The sequence below is a fragment of the Acomys russatus genome, chromosome 11 (genome assembly GCF_903995435.1).
Source record: "Acomys russatus chromosome 11, mAcoRus1.1, whole genome shotgun sequence".
NCBI classification, from domain to species: Eukaryota; Metazoa; Chordata; class Mammalia; order Rodentia; family Muridae; genus Acomys; species Acomys russatus.
This window is the reverse complement of record NC_067147.1, coordinates 16,221,846-16,239,712: the sequence shown is the minus strand read 5'-3', so window position 1 is coordinate 16,239,712 and position 17,867 is coordinate 16,221,846. Positions and strand designations below refer to the sequence as shown.

The 17,867-nt window shown below is 39.0% G+C and overlaps 1 pseudogene; it reads left to right on the top strand.

Annotated features, from left to right (window-relative positions):
* The first annotated feature begins 7,615 nt into the window (after positions 1-7,615).
* LOC127195151 (ADP-ribosylation factor 1-like) lies at positions 7,616-8,212 on the top strand (annotated as a pseudogene).
* The last annotated feature ends 9,655 nt before the right edge of the window (positions 8,213-17,867 follow it).

Sequence of the window (17,867 nt, the reverse complement as noted above, 5' to 3'; positions counted from 1 at the left end):
TAAGCTATGAGACATTCAAGAAAAGAGTCAAGTAAGAAGCCTTATAAATAATATGATGGGTAGATTAAGATATGTTCCAGAAGAAATAATTTGGTGGTTTTTGCCACGTAATAGTATTTAAAATAAAAGAAGTATAAGCTGGGGTGATGGTTCCGTAGTTAATTTTTCTCACTCTTACAGAGGACCTGACTTCTGTTCCTGCAACCCATATTGGTCAGCCCACAGTAGCTTGTGACTGAAACCTGGAGGGATCCTAGATTCCCTAATGTGGCCTTGGGGGTGCCTACACACAATTGTCATATGCCCATATGTACATTGTTGCATGCAACAATCCTCTGAGGCAAGCAATTCCTACCTAAGAAATTCAGCTGTGTCTGCTTGCAAAGGATCATCATAGCTGGGGTCACTAACTGTTTACATTCCCTTACCTAGGGGTGAGGAGGGTTATACACCCATCACTTGATTTGTGCAACTGTTCCCTACCACCTATTATACGTAATTCTGCCTTAACTGCATGCCTTTTGAAGAGCTTTTTAAATAGTCTCAGAAAAGACTAGGCTAGGAGAGACTCCATTTGTAGGGCCATGAGACAGTCATTGTCCTGGTTGGGTGAGGACTTCAGAGGAATAACAACCATTATCCAGTAAAGTTCCTCTATCCTATGCTCTGTAAGGTAGCCCAACAAACTCACTGTTTAGCAAAGTGATCTATGGTAGAATCCTAACTTGGCATAATTTTTAGAAAGAGAGATCATGCATTGTGTACAGTTTCATCCCAAGAAGGGTCTTTAGTAGTACATGCACATTTATACACAACAACAAATAGAGAAATCTAAAATAACAGTAGATAGGCTTCCTTGGAGAAATTGTTTATATAGAGGATGAAAAGAAACTCAGGATATGTTGGGACTCTCTTCAGTGTTAAAATATATTACCATGAAAGATATAATGAATGCCTACTTATTACAGTTGGAGAAGACATCAACAGACAATTCCATAAAGGTCCAGCTTTGTGAGTCAGTGAGTTTATTGAGGTTCCCTCCAGGAGCATTGGCAACTTTAAACAGTTGCAGTGCTGAGAAGCCCCTTTTGAGCTCTATGAACCTCATGAACCCCGTTCTCCATCTAGGAAGAAGAGTAATCTTGAGGATCCCATGGTGATCCCAGAGGCTTGGGTTCAAGACAGCAATGATTCACTCCCAGCTGTTGAGCTAAGGAAAAGGTTACAAGGGGAGTAAACTAAGAGATGCTCACATGGGCAGAGATAGTATTAAATCTGAAATAAGAGGAAGGTGTCCTGATCATATTTGCTGAGTAGCTGCTGCAAACAGTTGACATCTTTCATAAATGTGACATGGATGGAAGATGATTTTTTTTTTAATTTTTCCCTTTAGGGTGTGAATTATAACGACCTTTGTCCTTACTAAGAATAATGGACTAGAGAGAAAAACAGTGTTGAAGCATGTAAGGGAGATAAGTAAGAGATTCATTAAAAAAAGAAAAAAAAAAAAAAAAAAGACTAACGTTAAGCACATTAAAAAACAAAAGGGAGGGGGCTGTAGTCGGGATGTAAAGTGAATAAATAAATAAACTTAATAAAACAAAACAAAAGCAGTCCAGCTTATCAGATATTTATATTTCTTTTCTTCTTAATATTTTTCTTCCTAGATGCTACTAAGAAAGACTTGAAGAGACCTGATGGAAATCTGCAAAGTTTTCATTTCATTACCCACTGTATGTGAGTGCTCATGTTTTTTAATTTAAATAATTTACTCAGATTACATTGTGATTGTTATCCCCTCACTTGTATCTTCCTGATCCCCCTTCTATCCCTCTTTCACCTTATTCCCCTCCCCTAGACCTGTGACAGAAGGGGACCTCCACGCCTACCATATGATCACAGATTATCAGGTCTCATCCTGGTAGCCTGCTTCCCCTTCCTCTGAGTGCCCCCAGGACTCCCCACCAAGGGGAAGTGGCCAAATAGGGGACACCAGAGTTCATGTCAGAGGCAGTCTCCACTCTCTGCCACAACTGTGGAGAATGTGTTGTCCATTGCCTAGATCTGAATAGGAGGTTTAGGTTTACTAGATGCATTTTGCTTTTTAACAGGCAACCTTCTTGCAGGACACTCCAAATGTGGTGTTGTGGGGCTTGGCAACTCTCTTTGGAGCCCTGCATATTTTCTTTTGTTCTGGACAGTAGCATGGCGTGCTAGAACTGTCTTGGTGGTTTCTCAGTGCCAATTGTCTTCAAGAAAGATGTTGGGGAATTTGGAGGGCTGAAGGAGGGAAATGGGTTTGCACATGATCCTGTGTGCATGAAAAATGTTAAGAATAAAGAAAGGTAATTTTATATAGAATGGCAAAATAGCAAAGTCAAAACAATTTACTTTTCATCTTTTACTAAGCACATCTGAGGTATGACTGTCTTATCCAGTGAGAAGATTTTACTGTTTTTACTTCCTTTTCCTCCTTCTGACTCTTTTTTTTTTCCCCTTTGGAGATATCAATTCCCCACCTGGATTAGAGGGCTTTGCATTGGCGCAGGCAGTCCTTCCATCTCAGCTTACAGACCAGCAGCAATGACATATGAACACCCTCATGCCCAGGCCTAGTTTGAGATTTTTGGTTTGTTCGGACTTCTAGCTTCTTATGAAAACCCAGGGTTTCTTTATTGGTGTAAAGAAATACTAATTACAAATGGAACTGTACCTGGTCTCTACTGTGCAAACGATGTCTCCCTCCTATCTCCCTGTTTCTAGGTTGAGCCTTTGATTGTAGGGAACATAGAGGCCTCTAAATCTTTTCTTCTATGTAAAATAGACATCAGCATTGTATTCCTCATGAGTCACCACTCTATTCCAGATCTTTCTGTTTTGCCTAAATCTTCTCCACACATTCTTCTACATTCTGCTTTAATTAGACAGGGAGCAGCACATCCTGATTGAATTTTTAAAAGGAATAGGAGAAAAAACAAATTACAATCAATAAACAAGGGAAAATAATCATGCTAGCTATTCATTCTGAGTAGCTCCACATAAATCTGTGGCTTAAATGTCTCCATATGTATTACTTATTACTGGAGCTGTGCTGGCCTTCCAGCTTTCTGTAACCTTGAAAACATATCCCCTGTGTGAAGAAATTTCCCAGGTTGCTTATCTATACCTTTTCCAAGACTGGGATGTGTGTGTCAGGGCGGAGTAGGGAGATGAGGGGTGGTCATTTTAATGTCACAAACACTTTTCTTTCTTAGCAGCTGCCTCAAGTCCTGTGTTGTTCAGGCCACTCCCACAGACACTGCCTATGAGGCTTTGATTGACAGCTAAGTGTGAACAAACAGATGCCTTGGAGTCCATCTCTGTTGAATTGGACTCGTTAGTTTTCTGAGGTGGTTACATTAATACTGTGAGCTTTCCACTACCAGAGTCAATGGTACCAGCTAGAGTAACTGAGCTAAACTATAGCAGTTGCTTCTCCATTGAGACCAGCTGTGTAATTCAGGGGATCTTTCTTACGTCCAGCAGACCACTCATCTTACCTTAAAAGTTTGATTCCCTCATTCCTTAGGGCTGCTTATTATACATAAGTCTATGATAAATACCCATAATAACTCTAAAGTAACTACTGATTTCAAGACACTTATCAGGCACATACCTATTAACTTCCAGAGATTATTTACATAAGGGTGTTGCTTCTCTGGGGGAAAAGATTTAAAGAGGTTTACAAATGACAACTAAAAGATTAGATTTTGACATTAAATTAAGAATAGTAAAATATATTTCTCATAGCCCTTAGCAATGACCTTGTAATACAGAGCCTCATTAGGTAAATAGCTCTAAACTTAATCATTCTTTGCTTAATAACATAAATTAATTTTCCTCAAAGGGGACAACTACATTTATAGGATAATTTCAATGTCAGATCTGAAGTGGTTTTTCCTTCCACAATTTTTAAAGTATTTCTTAAGTGTAATGTGAAGAAAACTGCAGGTGCAATAATATATGAGAACAAGATGATTGTGTTTCAAAAACCTGAAGTACTTTTAGCAGTATTGGGGAAAACAATGCTCCCAGAGAAGAGGCAGCATGTGCATTTGCAAAATTAAGTGCAGAAGGGATGATGTCACATAGAAAATTGAAAAGTCGCTCCAAGGACAGTTTATATAATTGAGCTGAACATCATAAGAGATGTTTCTAAAGCCTGTAAGACAGAACATGGTATAGGACCATAGTTCCTTCAGAAGTAAAACTTGAATTACGCACAACAGTTTATGAGTCACTCTGTCACAATGGGAGTGCCTATGAATTGTCAGATTAGGTTTTACTTCTAAGAGAAATTGTCCCAATTCTTATTTTTTTTAATAATTTATTTAATTTTATTTTAGCGTGAGTGTGTCAGAGCCATTGGAATTAGGATTAGAGACAGTTGTGAGCTGCCATGTGGTGGCTGGGAATTGAACCCGGGTCCTTTGAAAGAGCAGACAGTGCTCTTAACCGCTGAGCCATCTCTCCAGCCCCCAATCTGGAAGGAAAATGGACTGTCACTTGTTTCCAGTCAAATGCCAACTTTGGTGCAAAGCATATGTTAAATTATTCTTTGTATTTTTATCCAGCCAAAAGTTGTAGACATAAGAGGAAACAAAAAACAGTCATCAATACATTATAATAAAACAGTTGACTATAAACCAACATGGGGTTGACTAAAATACTATAGTTATTTAATTCAACTGCAAAAACATGGTTAAGGCTTGCAAATATAATTTAATAAATCTCAGCAAATAATTACAATTATAATTATAAAGCCAAAGGGAAATTTGGAAATATAAGAAAGAGTAAGTATTGAGCAAAGGTACACTGAATTAGCTCACATGCAGATAGACTAGATTGAAACCGGCCAAAGAAAAGTCAGTGAATTTGAAGACTTGCCAAAATGGAGTCATGGAAAGTAAAGTGTTCAGGGAGAAAAGAAATTTCTAATGTGTATAAGGCATTTCCCCAGAAAAATAAATAAGAATTTGAAATCTATATGATGCAGAGAATAGAATAGTGAGAGTTTGGAATATCCCTTAGCTGGGAGTGAGTTAAAAAAAGATAGAAAGCAGAACATTTTTTTTTTTTTACGCTCAACCATTTTTTTCATTTACTTATTGCTTGTGTTCAGTGGAAATCAATTCTATACCATGAGAAGTCACATAAATACACAAACACAATATATAATCACATGTATGTTCTGCATTAGGTAAGAAGCTAGAGGGAGCATTTGTTCACACACACACACACACACACACACACACACACACACACACACACACGAGCTTCATCTTAGAGCCACCTGGGCTGCTGCCATGTAGGTTTATAAGGAAGAAGATAACACATTTCTGATTGCCATGACTTCTGTGACACACCAGATAAGATCATGTGTAAGCATCAATGTGCCACCATGCAAACAAATATTTTTGAGGGGAGAGGAGTGCCTATGGTTTAAAAGGTTTCTGTGTGTCTAAGAAGTGGGAATAGGTTCAGAACAACTTTTATCTAACTCCTGAATATCTGGTAACAGAAGTTGCTCTCAGTGTGACTATTTCAACCAGTTGTATTTTTATTTATGCCATTATAGAGTCAGAATGAATGCTTTGTAAATTCAATCAAGTTAGGCTCCAGTCCTCACTTCTTACACTTCTGATTCACAGATTGTGCTCCTGAGCATATTTGACTTTCTAATTTTAAGATGTGTAATTTCACCTTCAAAGCAGACTTTGGTTTATTATTTTATATCATAAGGAACATTAAAATATGCACAAATATAAATGTCATGTTTTGAAATTAGTTGAAGTCAATCTCTCTCTCTCTTTCTCTCTCTCTCTCTCTCTCTCTCTCTCTCTCTCTCTCTCTCTCTCTCTCTCTCTTTCACTCTCCCCCCCCCTCGGAACTAGTTAAGCTAATGAACCCATCTTTCTTGCTGAATGAAAATGCATGATGGGAGTTGCCTTCCTTTTGACTTTATCAAGTAAAATTTATTTATAATGATTGGATTTTGGAATGGAATGTATCAGTTACTACATAGAGGCCCAATACAAGGCCAAATATAAAGTCACACAGACAGAAAGACAAAAAGTCTTATGTTTCCCAAAGTGTGGTCTTAAGATGTGTAATGTAGGGCATGTCACATTAAATGAATTATAGTGAAACAATGCATTAAGGGTTTACAGTAACTGCTGGTACATCTTTCTAATATAATATAAATAAAATCAAAAAAGTTGAAAAATACTATTATCTGTTTTATGGATTTATAGATGGAGTAAACAAATAGAATAATAAACTCTATTCCATATCCCATCTTTAACTCTAGATAAAGACCTAGTCTTTACTTCCAGGGTAGAGTTTTAAGTGTCCACATTCTAGAAGCACACCTGGGAAAATTTATTTCAATTTGGGTGTTATCACTCTTCAACTTGTACAAAAAACTCTAGCAAATAACATTGTGATGCACCATCTCTCACAGCCTGTCAATAACAGTGACAAAACTCCAGCACCAAAAAGGAACGTGGGAGAGGAAAGGGTTTATTTATTTGGTTTATCACTCCACATCACTCTTCATCAAAAAAGGAAGTCAGGACAGGAAGTCAAACAGGGCAGGATCCTGGAGGCAGGAGCTGATGCGAAGGCTGTAGAAGGATGCTGCTTACTGGTTTCCTAAGTTTGTTTTTTTTTTTATAGAGCCTAGGACCACCAGCCCAGGGATGACACCACCCACCAATGGCCTTGGCCTTCCGCCATTGATCACTAATTGAGAAAATGCCTTACAGCTCAATCCCATGGAGGCATTTTTTCAACTGAGGCTCCTTCATCTCTGATGACTTTAGCTTGTGTCAAGTTGACACACAAACCAGTCAGTACACAGCCCTTACATATCACTCAAGCCAATCTAGCAGGGGAGTCTCAACATATTCTGTGGTGACAAACTAAGAAGCGGAATTACTAGATTTAATGCTGATCTATTTCTTTCAATTTTTTTTTTCCACCATGGTTGTGTTCAGTAGATGGGCAAAAAAGCATTTCTTGGACTTATTTTTTAAGTGCAGAAATAGAAGAGAGATCACAAGGATACTGGCTATTGACTGCAGCACATTCCTAGCTGCTTTGCTGCAGTATTAGTTGGATTTTAAAAGCAGAGGTATTCTGGAAGGAGTTGTGTTATAGTGTCAAAAAAGCTCTTCAGTATGAATAAACATGTGTGACTAGAAGCAGTGTCAGAGGCACCATCCATAGGTCACCATCACTCAATTGGGCAGTGAGGCTGGTGAACATTTATGGGAGTAATTACTGACAATACTAGGAGAAACAATCTCACAGCAAACTCCCTCATTCTCTGTCTCATAATTTCTCTCCTTCATTTTCTACAGTGTTCTCTGAACTTTGGGTGCAGAAGTATTTTGTAGATGTATCTACTGGTAATAAGCTCCACAACTCTGGGTTTTGATTGGTTGTGGCTTTTTTTTTTTTTTTTTTTTCCGGTAGTGAATCCATCTATAACAAAGAGAGCGAAACCAGCATCTGGCTAGGAGCAGCCGCTGCGGAGGTCTCTTGCCAATATCACTTTCACCTGCCAACAAGCATGGGAAATATTTTTGCAAACCTCTTCAAGGGCTTTTTGGAAAAGAAGTAGGAGGAAGAGGAGGAGGAGGGAGAGGAGGAGGAGGAGAAGGAGGAGGAAAGAAATGTGCATTCTCATGGTGGGCCTAGATGCTACAGGGAAGGCAGCAGTGCTATACAAACTGAAGCTGGGGGAAATTGTGACCACCGTTTTCAGCATTGGTTTTAACATAGAGACTGTTGACACTAGAGTATCTGCTTCACCGTGTGGCTTGTGGGTGGCCAGAACAAGATATGGCCTCTGTGGCATCACTACTTCCAGAACACCCAAGGCTCGAGCTTTCTAGTGGAGAGCAATGACAGAGAGCATGTGAACGAAGCCCGCAAAGAGCTCATGAGGATGCTAGCTGAAGATGAGCTCCGCGATGCTGTTCTCTTGGTATTTGCCAACACGCAGGACCTCCCCAATGCCATGAATGCAGCTGAAATCACAGACAAGCTGGGGCTGCACTCTCTATGCCACAGGAACTGGTACATTCAGGCCACCTGTGCCACCAGTGGGTACGGGCTCTATGAAGGACTAGACTGCCTGTCCAATCAGCTCTGGAATCAGAAGTGAATCAGACCCCTCCCTCCCCCTCACTTCCTCTTCTCTGCCCTCTGCTTTCCTCTCCTGTGGCAAATGTGCGACTCTGTAGTCCTAAGTGCCAGAAGCTGTGTCCACGGGTTAGTCACAGGGTGCATCGTGCTGTACATGTGCAGATGCAGCCTGCAGCCAGGTTTTTATTTAATGTAAATAATTTCTGTTTCCACTGAGGCAGTTTCTGGTACTCCTATGCATATTATTTAGCTTTTTTTATTGTAAAAAGAGAACCAACTCACAGTCAGTACTGAGAAGGGGTTTGGGTGTGGGGGAACCTGGCCTCCGGGAGCCGTTGGACTGTAGACTGCTGTTGGTATCCATTTGGTGGTTGGTTTTTAACCCAAACACAGTGAATATTTTAAAATCGTTAAAAAAATACAGGATAAGAACACTTGAACACACAGAACAGAGACTATGCCTAGTGTCGGTTTTGCAGTTATGGCATGAATGCTAATCCATCGGATCACCTGTTTCCCCGTGGGATCAAGAGAGAAGGTGACAAACAAACCACCAACCACTGCATGGTCACAGTAGAGCCCTCAAGACTCACCTATCTTGGGTCATCTGCATTCTATAGCATTGTGCTTGCACTTGTGCTCACATGGTCACCTAGGAATGCAGGGCCCAATTTCTGCTTGGCCTGTGGCCAGGCCAGATGGCAGCCTGCATACTGAGCTTACTTACTCTTGGTCCCTCTTGGACAGGTTGGATGGAGGCCTGGGTATCACCAGCAAGAGAGCATGCAAGCTGGGAGGGTCGGTCCATTACAGACCCACATCCTGGAGCATCCCCATCTCCATGTGTGAAGTAGCTTCCTCCCTTAGCCTGCAAGGGTCCGATTTGCCATCAAAAGATGACCTCTACTTTTTTTTCTTTTCTATTTTGGTAAACATTGAAGAAGATGGAGCTCGTAAATTTATTTTGGGGGAATCTCAGAACTGGCTTATTTGGTGTTGTGGAACACCTCATTGCGTTCAATACACAATTAGTAGTAGTAGTAATAATAATAATAATAATAATAATAATAATAATAATAATAATAATAATAATAATGACATTTCCTTGATGACTACATTTATCAGTGGATATAATAACAAATATTGTTTTGGGATTATGCTAGATTACTAAAGTGGTGATGATTGTAGGTTCTCCCCCAAGGTCTATGACTTTACTATCACTAGGCTAGATTTCTGGTACCTGGCATGGTTTCTCTCTTATTGTCCTATTAGAGAGCTGTTGGTTACTTTGATAGCTACTCTTGGTTGTCAACTTGACTACATCTGTAACTAACTAAAATCAAGAAATGAAGATCACAACTATAAAGAGTTTTTGCTTAATTTGAAGTAGGAAGATCTATTTATAATCTGGATCTTTAAGAGCAGAAGACGTGCTTTTAATCCAGATCTTTTGAGCTGCAAAAGACACACCTTTAATCTGGGTCTTGACAAGTGAAGGCACACCTTTATTCTGAGACAAACCTACTTCTGGAAGCTCATGTAAGGACATGGAAGAAGGAAGCTTTTGCTCTTTGCCTGCTTGCTCTCATCTTGCTAGTAGGTCCATTTCTTCATGGGCATTAAATCCTACTTCTCTGTGTCTACTAAGAACCAGTTTAGGTAGACTTAGAGATGCCTAACTCTAGAGAACCCTGAGCAATACAGTCAGGCTCAAGGAGACATGCTTTTTTTCTTTTTCTTTATTCTTCTCTCATACACTATATCCTGATAAGAGCCTACCCTCTCTCATCTCATCCCAGTCCACCCAGCCTCCCTTATCCCCCAGATCCATTGCTCCTCAGTTTCTCTTCAGGAAAAAGCAATCATCTCAGAGATATTATCTGAACTTGGCCTAACAAGAGGCAATAAGACTAGGCATGGACCCTCATATCAAGGCAAGACAAGACAACACAATAGGAGGAAAAGGGTCTGAAGAGAAGGCAAAGGAGTAAAAGACACCATCACTCCCATTGTTATGAGTTACACATACACACAAAACAACAACAAAAAAAATCTCCAAAAACAAAAAACCCAAGCTAAATATTCTTAACAGTAATTAACAGCCAAATGTCACAGAGAGGCTACCAGAATTTGTGGACACTCACTGCTAGTCATTTGGTGTCTGAGTCTATTTTATGTTTATAAGATAAGTTATAATGAGTAATTTATGAAGATCAGAATTTTATTTATATTACAGATGTTATGGCTAGGTAGTCTATAAGCATGGCATTGGTATCTGTTTAGCATTTAGTGAGGGCCGTGGCAGCCTTGTAATATGGTGGATAGAATTTCATGATATATTTATTAATCAGAGTTCTCTAGAGGAAAGTAACTGATTGTTTATATTTTATGAATGTGATTTACTCGATTGTTTATACTACAGTGGCTAGTTAGTTCAACAACTACCATTCACACAATGGAGAAGATAAGAACTTGTTCATTTTGAAAGTCCAAGGAAACTGGGTTTTGGTGTCAGTTAAGAATGTTATCAGCTTCAGCAGCAACAAGAAGACATTGGCACTCACCAATAAGAAACCAAGGCATGCAAGCACACAACACTGCCATTTGTTGGGACTTCTTTCTTTTAACTTACAATATTTTTAACTTTTTGAAATTATAATGTAATTACATATTTTCTCTCCTTCATCACTCCACCCATTCCCAATTACCCCCTGATCTCTCAAATCAATGGCTTCTTTTTCTTTAATTATTTTTACATACACCCTCCAGTTCCCAAAAAATCCTTCACACACACACACACACACACACACACACACACACACACACCTGGGGACTTTTTAATATCTTGGCAACTGTTGAAAGGTGTTGCTAACTCTTGAGGGGTGGGTTCTCCCATAGTTCTTGAAGGTGCTCTAATGGACCTGACCAATCATCTATCTCTTACTTGATTACACATCTAATCAAGCTAATAGTTCAGTTTATATCTTGTCCAGACAGAGAACACTTGCTAGCTCAAGTTTCCCCTATTTTTCTTATAAGGCCATTAATGCTATGTCACTCATCTCTTAGTAACATGCAAAGGCTCCATCTTCAACTATAATTAACATGACTTAGGGGATTAAGAATATTAATTTTGGATACCATCCTAAATAATAACAACAATAAAATATGTTTTCCTCCACCAGTAGTAAAACAAAACTAAATGTATTTACTATCAGATAATCTTCCTCCTTAGACACCATCAGGGCACAAGCATTTAAAATAAAGGAAAAACAGCTTACAAGCAGCATATAAAGCCAAGGAATTGCTTCCTTTGATAAAACAAAATGGGGATTGTTCCTTAGAGATATTTCTTTGATGTCTATTTTACCTCACAACTTTCAAAGTTGTGTCATGAAGATTTATACTGGGATTGTATATGATTATCAATATTGTTATTTTTCCATGTTTTATTAAAGAAGTAATATCTAACTACAGCATTGACTTTGTCACTTTTGGATATAAAACATGAGTTCCTGACCTTGAGTTCTATGGCACAAGCTTTAAAAAAAATACTCATTTAATCCCTGTGCAAAGACATTAAACACGTTGTTCAACTAAGCTGATCATCCTATCTCTTTCATATTCAACTTACATAAGTTAGTCATTAATAAACAGAATTTATGAGGTGTTTCTTGATTATTGGACCAGATCACAGCCAGTGTTAAAATGGTGCCAAGTGAAGCCATTGTGAAGATCTTCAAGGAAGCAGAAAGATGACATGCTAAACAGGTCATTAGCAGCCTTCTTAAGCAACGGGATACAATGTATGTTTAATCCATTTCTTATTTATAGGTACATTTCCCCCTTAGCAGATAACATCAAACAAGTTTTCATTATAACTTACTTATGCATGTGTGGGCATACATGTGGGTGGGTGGTGTAGATACATGTATACACATGTATCTTTTTTCATGTACATGTAGAGGCCAGAGGAAAACTTTGGATTCACCACTGTAACAGTTGAGGATACTTTGTTTTAAATGTCAACTCATCACAATTTAGAATCATTTGACTTGGGAGCTTTAATTGAGGTATCGTCCTTATCACTTTAATTGATGTGAAAAGACCACACCAATTTTAGACTTCTGGTAGGAGCTGAGATAAAAATGAGTGTTGGAGGGGAATGAGAAAATGAAGATGATTCACCTTTTACATGCCAGGCCTTTTTTTTTTTTTTTTTTTTTTTTTTTGGCACCTATGCTAACTTAACATCTTGCTATTGCTGCTAATTCTTTTGATGATGTCAGCACTAGAGTTTCCAGGCTTAAAAGACAGACTGAGGGCGAGTGGCTCTCCGGAAACCCTCCGGATCTTTGGGGTAAGATTGCAACTTCTGAGACATGTCTTCCTATTTTCCCCAAGTCATTAGTCAAAGTTCATTGTTTCTTTGCACCAGAACTGTTTCAATGTAAAGACCAATTGGCCTCTTCAAGTGGGAGGACATCTGACAGACTTCAGGAACACACACTATCTCTCTTCCAGATGGTAGTGCCCAGTGCCTATGGTGTTTGGGCAGCATGAGCTCAGAGGCTGTTTAGTGAGGGAGCTACTGGCAGGGCTGCTGATTCCAGAAGGAGGGCTCACAGGTTCCTGAGGAGACCTTTCAGTCCTCAAGATCATATTTTGTCTTTGTCCTGTAGATTTAGTGTTTTTATTATTATGTGGTGGGAAGAATTTATTTTCTAGTCTAATTGGTGATCTGCAAGCCTCTTCTATCTTTAAGGGTACCTCATTCTTTAAGTTGAGAAATTTTTCTTCCATGATTTTCTTGAAAATATTTTCTGGCTCTTGGAATCTGTGATTTTTCATTTATTCCTATTATTCTGCAATTATGTATTTTATTGGTGTCCTTGATTTCTTGGATGTCTTAATCTTTTTTTTTTTTTTTTTTGAGAGATGTATCAATTTCTTCAATTGTATCTTCAGCACGTGAGATTTTTCTCCTCTATCTCTTGTAATGTGTTCGTGTTACTTACATCTGTAACTCCTGATTCTTCTCTAAGTTTTTCATTTCCAGGGTGTTCTTGGTTTGTGTTTTCTTAATTGATTATAATTTTGTTTTCATGTCTTGAACAGCTTTAACTATTTCCGTCACCTGTTTGATTGTGGTTTCCTAGTTGTCCTCAATGGCCTCTATTCACTTGTTTGTATTTTCCTGTAATTCTTAGAAGGATCATTCATTTCCTCTTTATATTTCTCAATGAACTGCACCAGCATAGATTTAAAGTCATTTTCCTGAGATTTAGCTGCAGTATATCCATTGCTTTTTGGGATTTTTGGTTGAGCTACGCTGTCCTGGTTTTTGTTGATTGTGTTCTTACCCCTTCCTTTAGCCATCTGCTGTGCGGGCTTGGGTTTCCTAAGTTGTCAGTTGAGGGGGCGAGTTCTTTCGGAAGGCAGCTGCTCGGTTTACAGGCATAGCAGACACTGTTCTCTGAAACTTAGGTTCATCTGAGCTCTGCCACCTAAGATCTGGGATTGAGCAGAGTTCCACTGACAACTTGGTCTCCTCAGGCAGATCATTAGCAGAGTAGAATAGTGGCTTGGAGGCTAGAATGCTGTTTCTGGGATCCAGATACTGTTTCTGAGGGTCCCTCATGTGAAGAGTGCAGGGAGCTCACAGTGTGTGGCTCCTGTGTGGCTCCCAGACTTGGGGACAGCTACAAACTCCCAGTGTGTCCCCTTCTGTCTGAGAAGCACCAAATTCTGTGTTTTGGATCCAGTAGCACTTTCACTCATCCAGTTTGCTGCAGAAGATCCTCTGCTCCCCAAGGGATGTCTGCACTCAGCTCTAGTATGTGAAGAGTGCAGATTGCTAGCAGTTTGTGGTTCCCAAGCCCAGGCCCAGATTTCTGGCTGTGGGAGGTGGGGAAAAAAACTGGAAGGCTTGACTTATAAAAGAGACTTCTTGGGGGAGAAAGATTTGAATAATAAATAAAACTTTGGCTAGTATGAAGAGCCTGTAGTAAAGCTGGGTGTGTGGAGATGACTTAAAATAACATTATTTTCTTCAGTGATGTAGTCACGAAAAGGTCGATGCCTCATTCTTTAGTAAATGATCTCATGCTCATGCTGATGCAAACAACCTTAAGCAAGCTCTGCGACTCACACACAGACACACAGAAGTGAAGACAAGAAAGGATGGGAACTTCCTGGGAAGAAGAAGGGCTCCAGCAGAAGAGACATGGGGATGAAGAGAAGTTAATGGGAGTTGAAAACAGAATTTACAATATGCATGTATGAAAGAGTAAAAAAATATTGAAACCAACGTTCTTTAATTTTTTTGTACATGTGCATACTTATGTGTGCCTATGTGTGAGTGTTGGTACTCATGTGTGAAGGTAGATGTCCAGGTGTTTGTAGTGTGTGCTGTGTGTGTGTGTGTGTGTGTGTGTGTGTTTGTACATGTGGAGAGCAGAGGAAAACCTTTGGTGTTATCCTTAAGAATACCATTGACCTACTTTGAGACAGGGTCTCTCACTGCTCTCCAGCAAACCATTAGGCTATACTGGCTGGGCATCAAGTTCCAGGGATCTTCCAGACTCTGTCTCCCTATTGCTGGGATTACAAGCATGTATCATCAGTACCCCAGGCGTTTCTAGCAGGCATTTTACTGGCTGAGACATTTCCTTAGTTCTAGAAATGATGCCTTAAACAAAAATTACCAGACATGGCAGTGCCCCAAATAAGATTTCAATACTGGAAGAGTGACAGGACAGTTCTGTCTATACCAGGAAAAAAAATCTGTTGTTGATAGAACTCAAAGAGAAAACTTTAGTTGGATATATGTAGGGACCTTTCACCTGCTCATGTGTATTGGATTACAATGTAAAATTTATTCAAAGAAAGGTATGGACAGAAGGCAAGGAAGAACAGTGAAAGTGAGGCCAGAGGTTAAGGAGCCCCAGCAGCTATTTAGCAAATGTTTGTAATGCCATTCTTTGCTAAGAATGAGGAACTTCAGTGTGGTAGCAAGGCTGAAAGTGAGAGGGGGAAGGGTGGAAGAGGTAGCTGGAGATAATGAAATACTAGCAATAATCTGGAGAAAATTGAGTATTTTGTTATGATCCAAGCAGGGAGTATTGTCTGAATACACTGACAATTGCACAGTGGAGTATTTCAATGCTATATATCTCCTTATTTATGCTACCATTAGTTAAATAAATCCCGAGCCTTTTCTTTATTGACTATTAAACTGGATGGAGGCATGGGTTTTTCAAAAAAATTTATTTTTTTTGAACAAACAGGGAAAATGCACATATGAACTCAGGGAAATTAAAGTAGTTTGTATGTGGCTGGAGAGATGGCTCAGTGGTTAAGAGCACTGTCTGCTCTTCCAGAGGTCCTGAGTTCAATTCCCAGCAACCTCATGGTGGCTCACAAGCATCTATAATGTGATCTGATACCTTCTTCTGGCATCCAGGCATACATGCAGATAGAGCACTCATACATAAAATAAATAAATAACATTAAAACAGCTTGTACAAGATTTACAGGAGCTTAAGCCAGACGAAATGCCAGCATGGAGGTGGGAAAGTGGGCATGGAGTCTCCTTCCAAGCTGAGAAACTCGGCGATTTATTGCTGTTGGGAGGAAACTCATTTTCATCAATGCTGTGACAACTGCTATACAGACTACACTCTAATGTGGGCCCCATATCCAGAAGTCACTGGCCAGCACAAATTAGATTCTATTTCATTTCCGCTGAAGAGCAGCGAAGAAAGAGGGAGAGGGAGAAGGACGTGAACGCCTTTGAGGTTGAGTGCATAGGCAGGTGAGGAGATGAATATGATCAAAATTATTTGTACAAAGCTTCACATTGCAACATTTAGAGAGGCATTTTGCAGAGTGATAACTACTGGTAGGCTTCTGAAATGCTCAAAATCGCTACATGTAGTGGTGAGATTTCCCCCTTCACTACAGAATCAAGTTACACTAAGAGTTGAGGTCCTAACACCTGTAAGAGATTCAGAAGGGTTCAGTGGGGATGTATTAGAATAAAGAATCTCGCTGAAGAAAAACAAAACAAACAAACAAACAAAATAACAAATAAAAAACAAACAAACAAAAAGAGAATTTCACTGACATACACTTTCTATAAAATAAGAAGGGATATTTTCACTGCACGGATTATTGTCTATTGCCTATTGTTGTAAGTTACTTACCAGATATATTTTAGAAATACCAGGACTTTTTTTTTTTTAAAGATTTATTTATTTATTATATATACAGTGCTCTTCCTGAATGCCAGAAGAGGGCACCAGATCACATTATAGATGGCTGTAAGCCACCATGTGGTTACTGGGAATTGAACTCAGGACCTCTGGAAGAACAGTCAGTGTTCTTAACATCTGAGCCATCTCTCCAGCAATACCAGGACTTTTTAATGTTTGCTTTTCTTTTACGAAACTGAACATAATGTATGCAGGAGTTTAACATAATTCATGCAATTATTATGCTTAGGGATGCTCATCTTACCATGTAAGTTCCACAGGAGCCTCATGAAACTACTAAGTCATCTTGGCAGACCCCTCACAGTCTTGGATTGCTTTGACATGTATTTTCAACGATTCCAGTGTTATAGACTCCCCTCATACATTCTTCAGCTAGACTTGACATCTTTAAAAGTAAGGCCTTTATCTTTTTCTAAAAAGTCCTAGGGAGGAAAAAGCTGCAAGATGTGAATAAAAGGACGAAAAGTAGAATCTGTGCTCTGGGAAGGGTACTAACTACGGAATCACAGAGCCTGAGGTGAGTCTAGCTGTAGGTGACAGGAGAGAAGGAGGAGAGGGTTGGAGCAGCTGTGCTTAGGTTTATAGAAGTGCAGTGGGCAGCAGAGCGATTTTGGTTCATTGATGTCTATTTTCTCTCTGGAGTGGGTGGTGAAATCATCTGTTAACTATGAGGAGAGGTGGAACTTGTTCCAAATTGACACTATGTCCTCTCTGGGGATTAGGATACCTTTTTCCCACAATCCTTCCTCAGTTTAAAACATGTATCTAACATTTTACTGGAACTACACACAACAGTCTGAGTTGATTAGCAAGAAAGCCATTTTAATTTGAAATGTATTCAGAATTATGTGTACAAGCAACTCTAATTTTGCATAAATGGTACTGACCTTACTTATATAAATGCATTTTCCATCATTTTTTACTTGTTTAATTATACCCATATGCTCCTCCTATACACTCAGGTCACACATAAATAGTTTTATATGATTTTATGTATTTTTCAATGTTAAAATAATTACACTTAAGCACATGCATGTAAATACGGAAATGTCTATATATTTATCTATTTATCCAGTGTCTACATCTGTTTGCAAATACACATATGCATTTATTATTTTTTTAAGAATCTGATAATAAGTCATATTTCAATTGATATTTATCTTTCTCAATGTGGAATGCCATGGGAATTCTTCAAGTCAATTGGTAAATTTTAGCAGTTTTTTTCCAGTCAGAGTAACATATTATTTTGGAGTGTCACTATGACCTCTTTTAAACCAGCTTTACTCTTTTCTTTTGCCACTACAAAGAGCATTGCTGACACTATTACTCTTATATCTTTATGTCTTAATCCTTTTATTTTTATGAGTAGGTCTCAGGAAAGTTCTAAGGTCAAGGGTA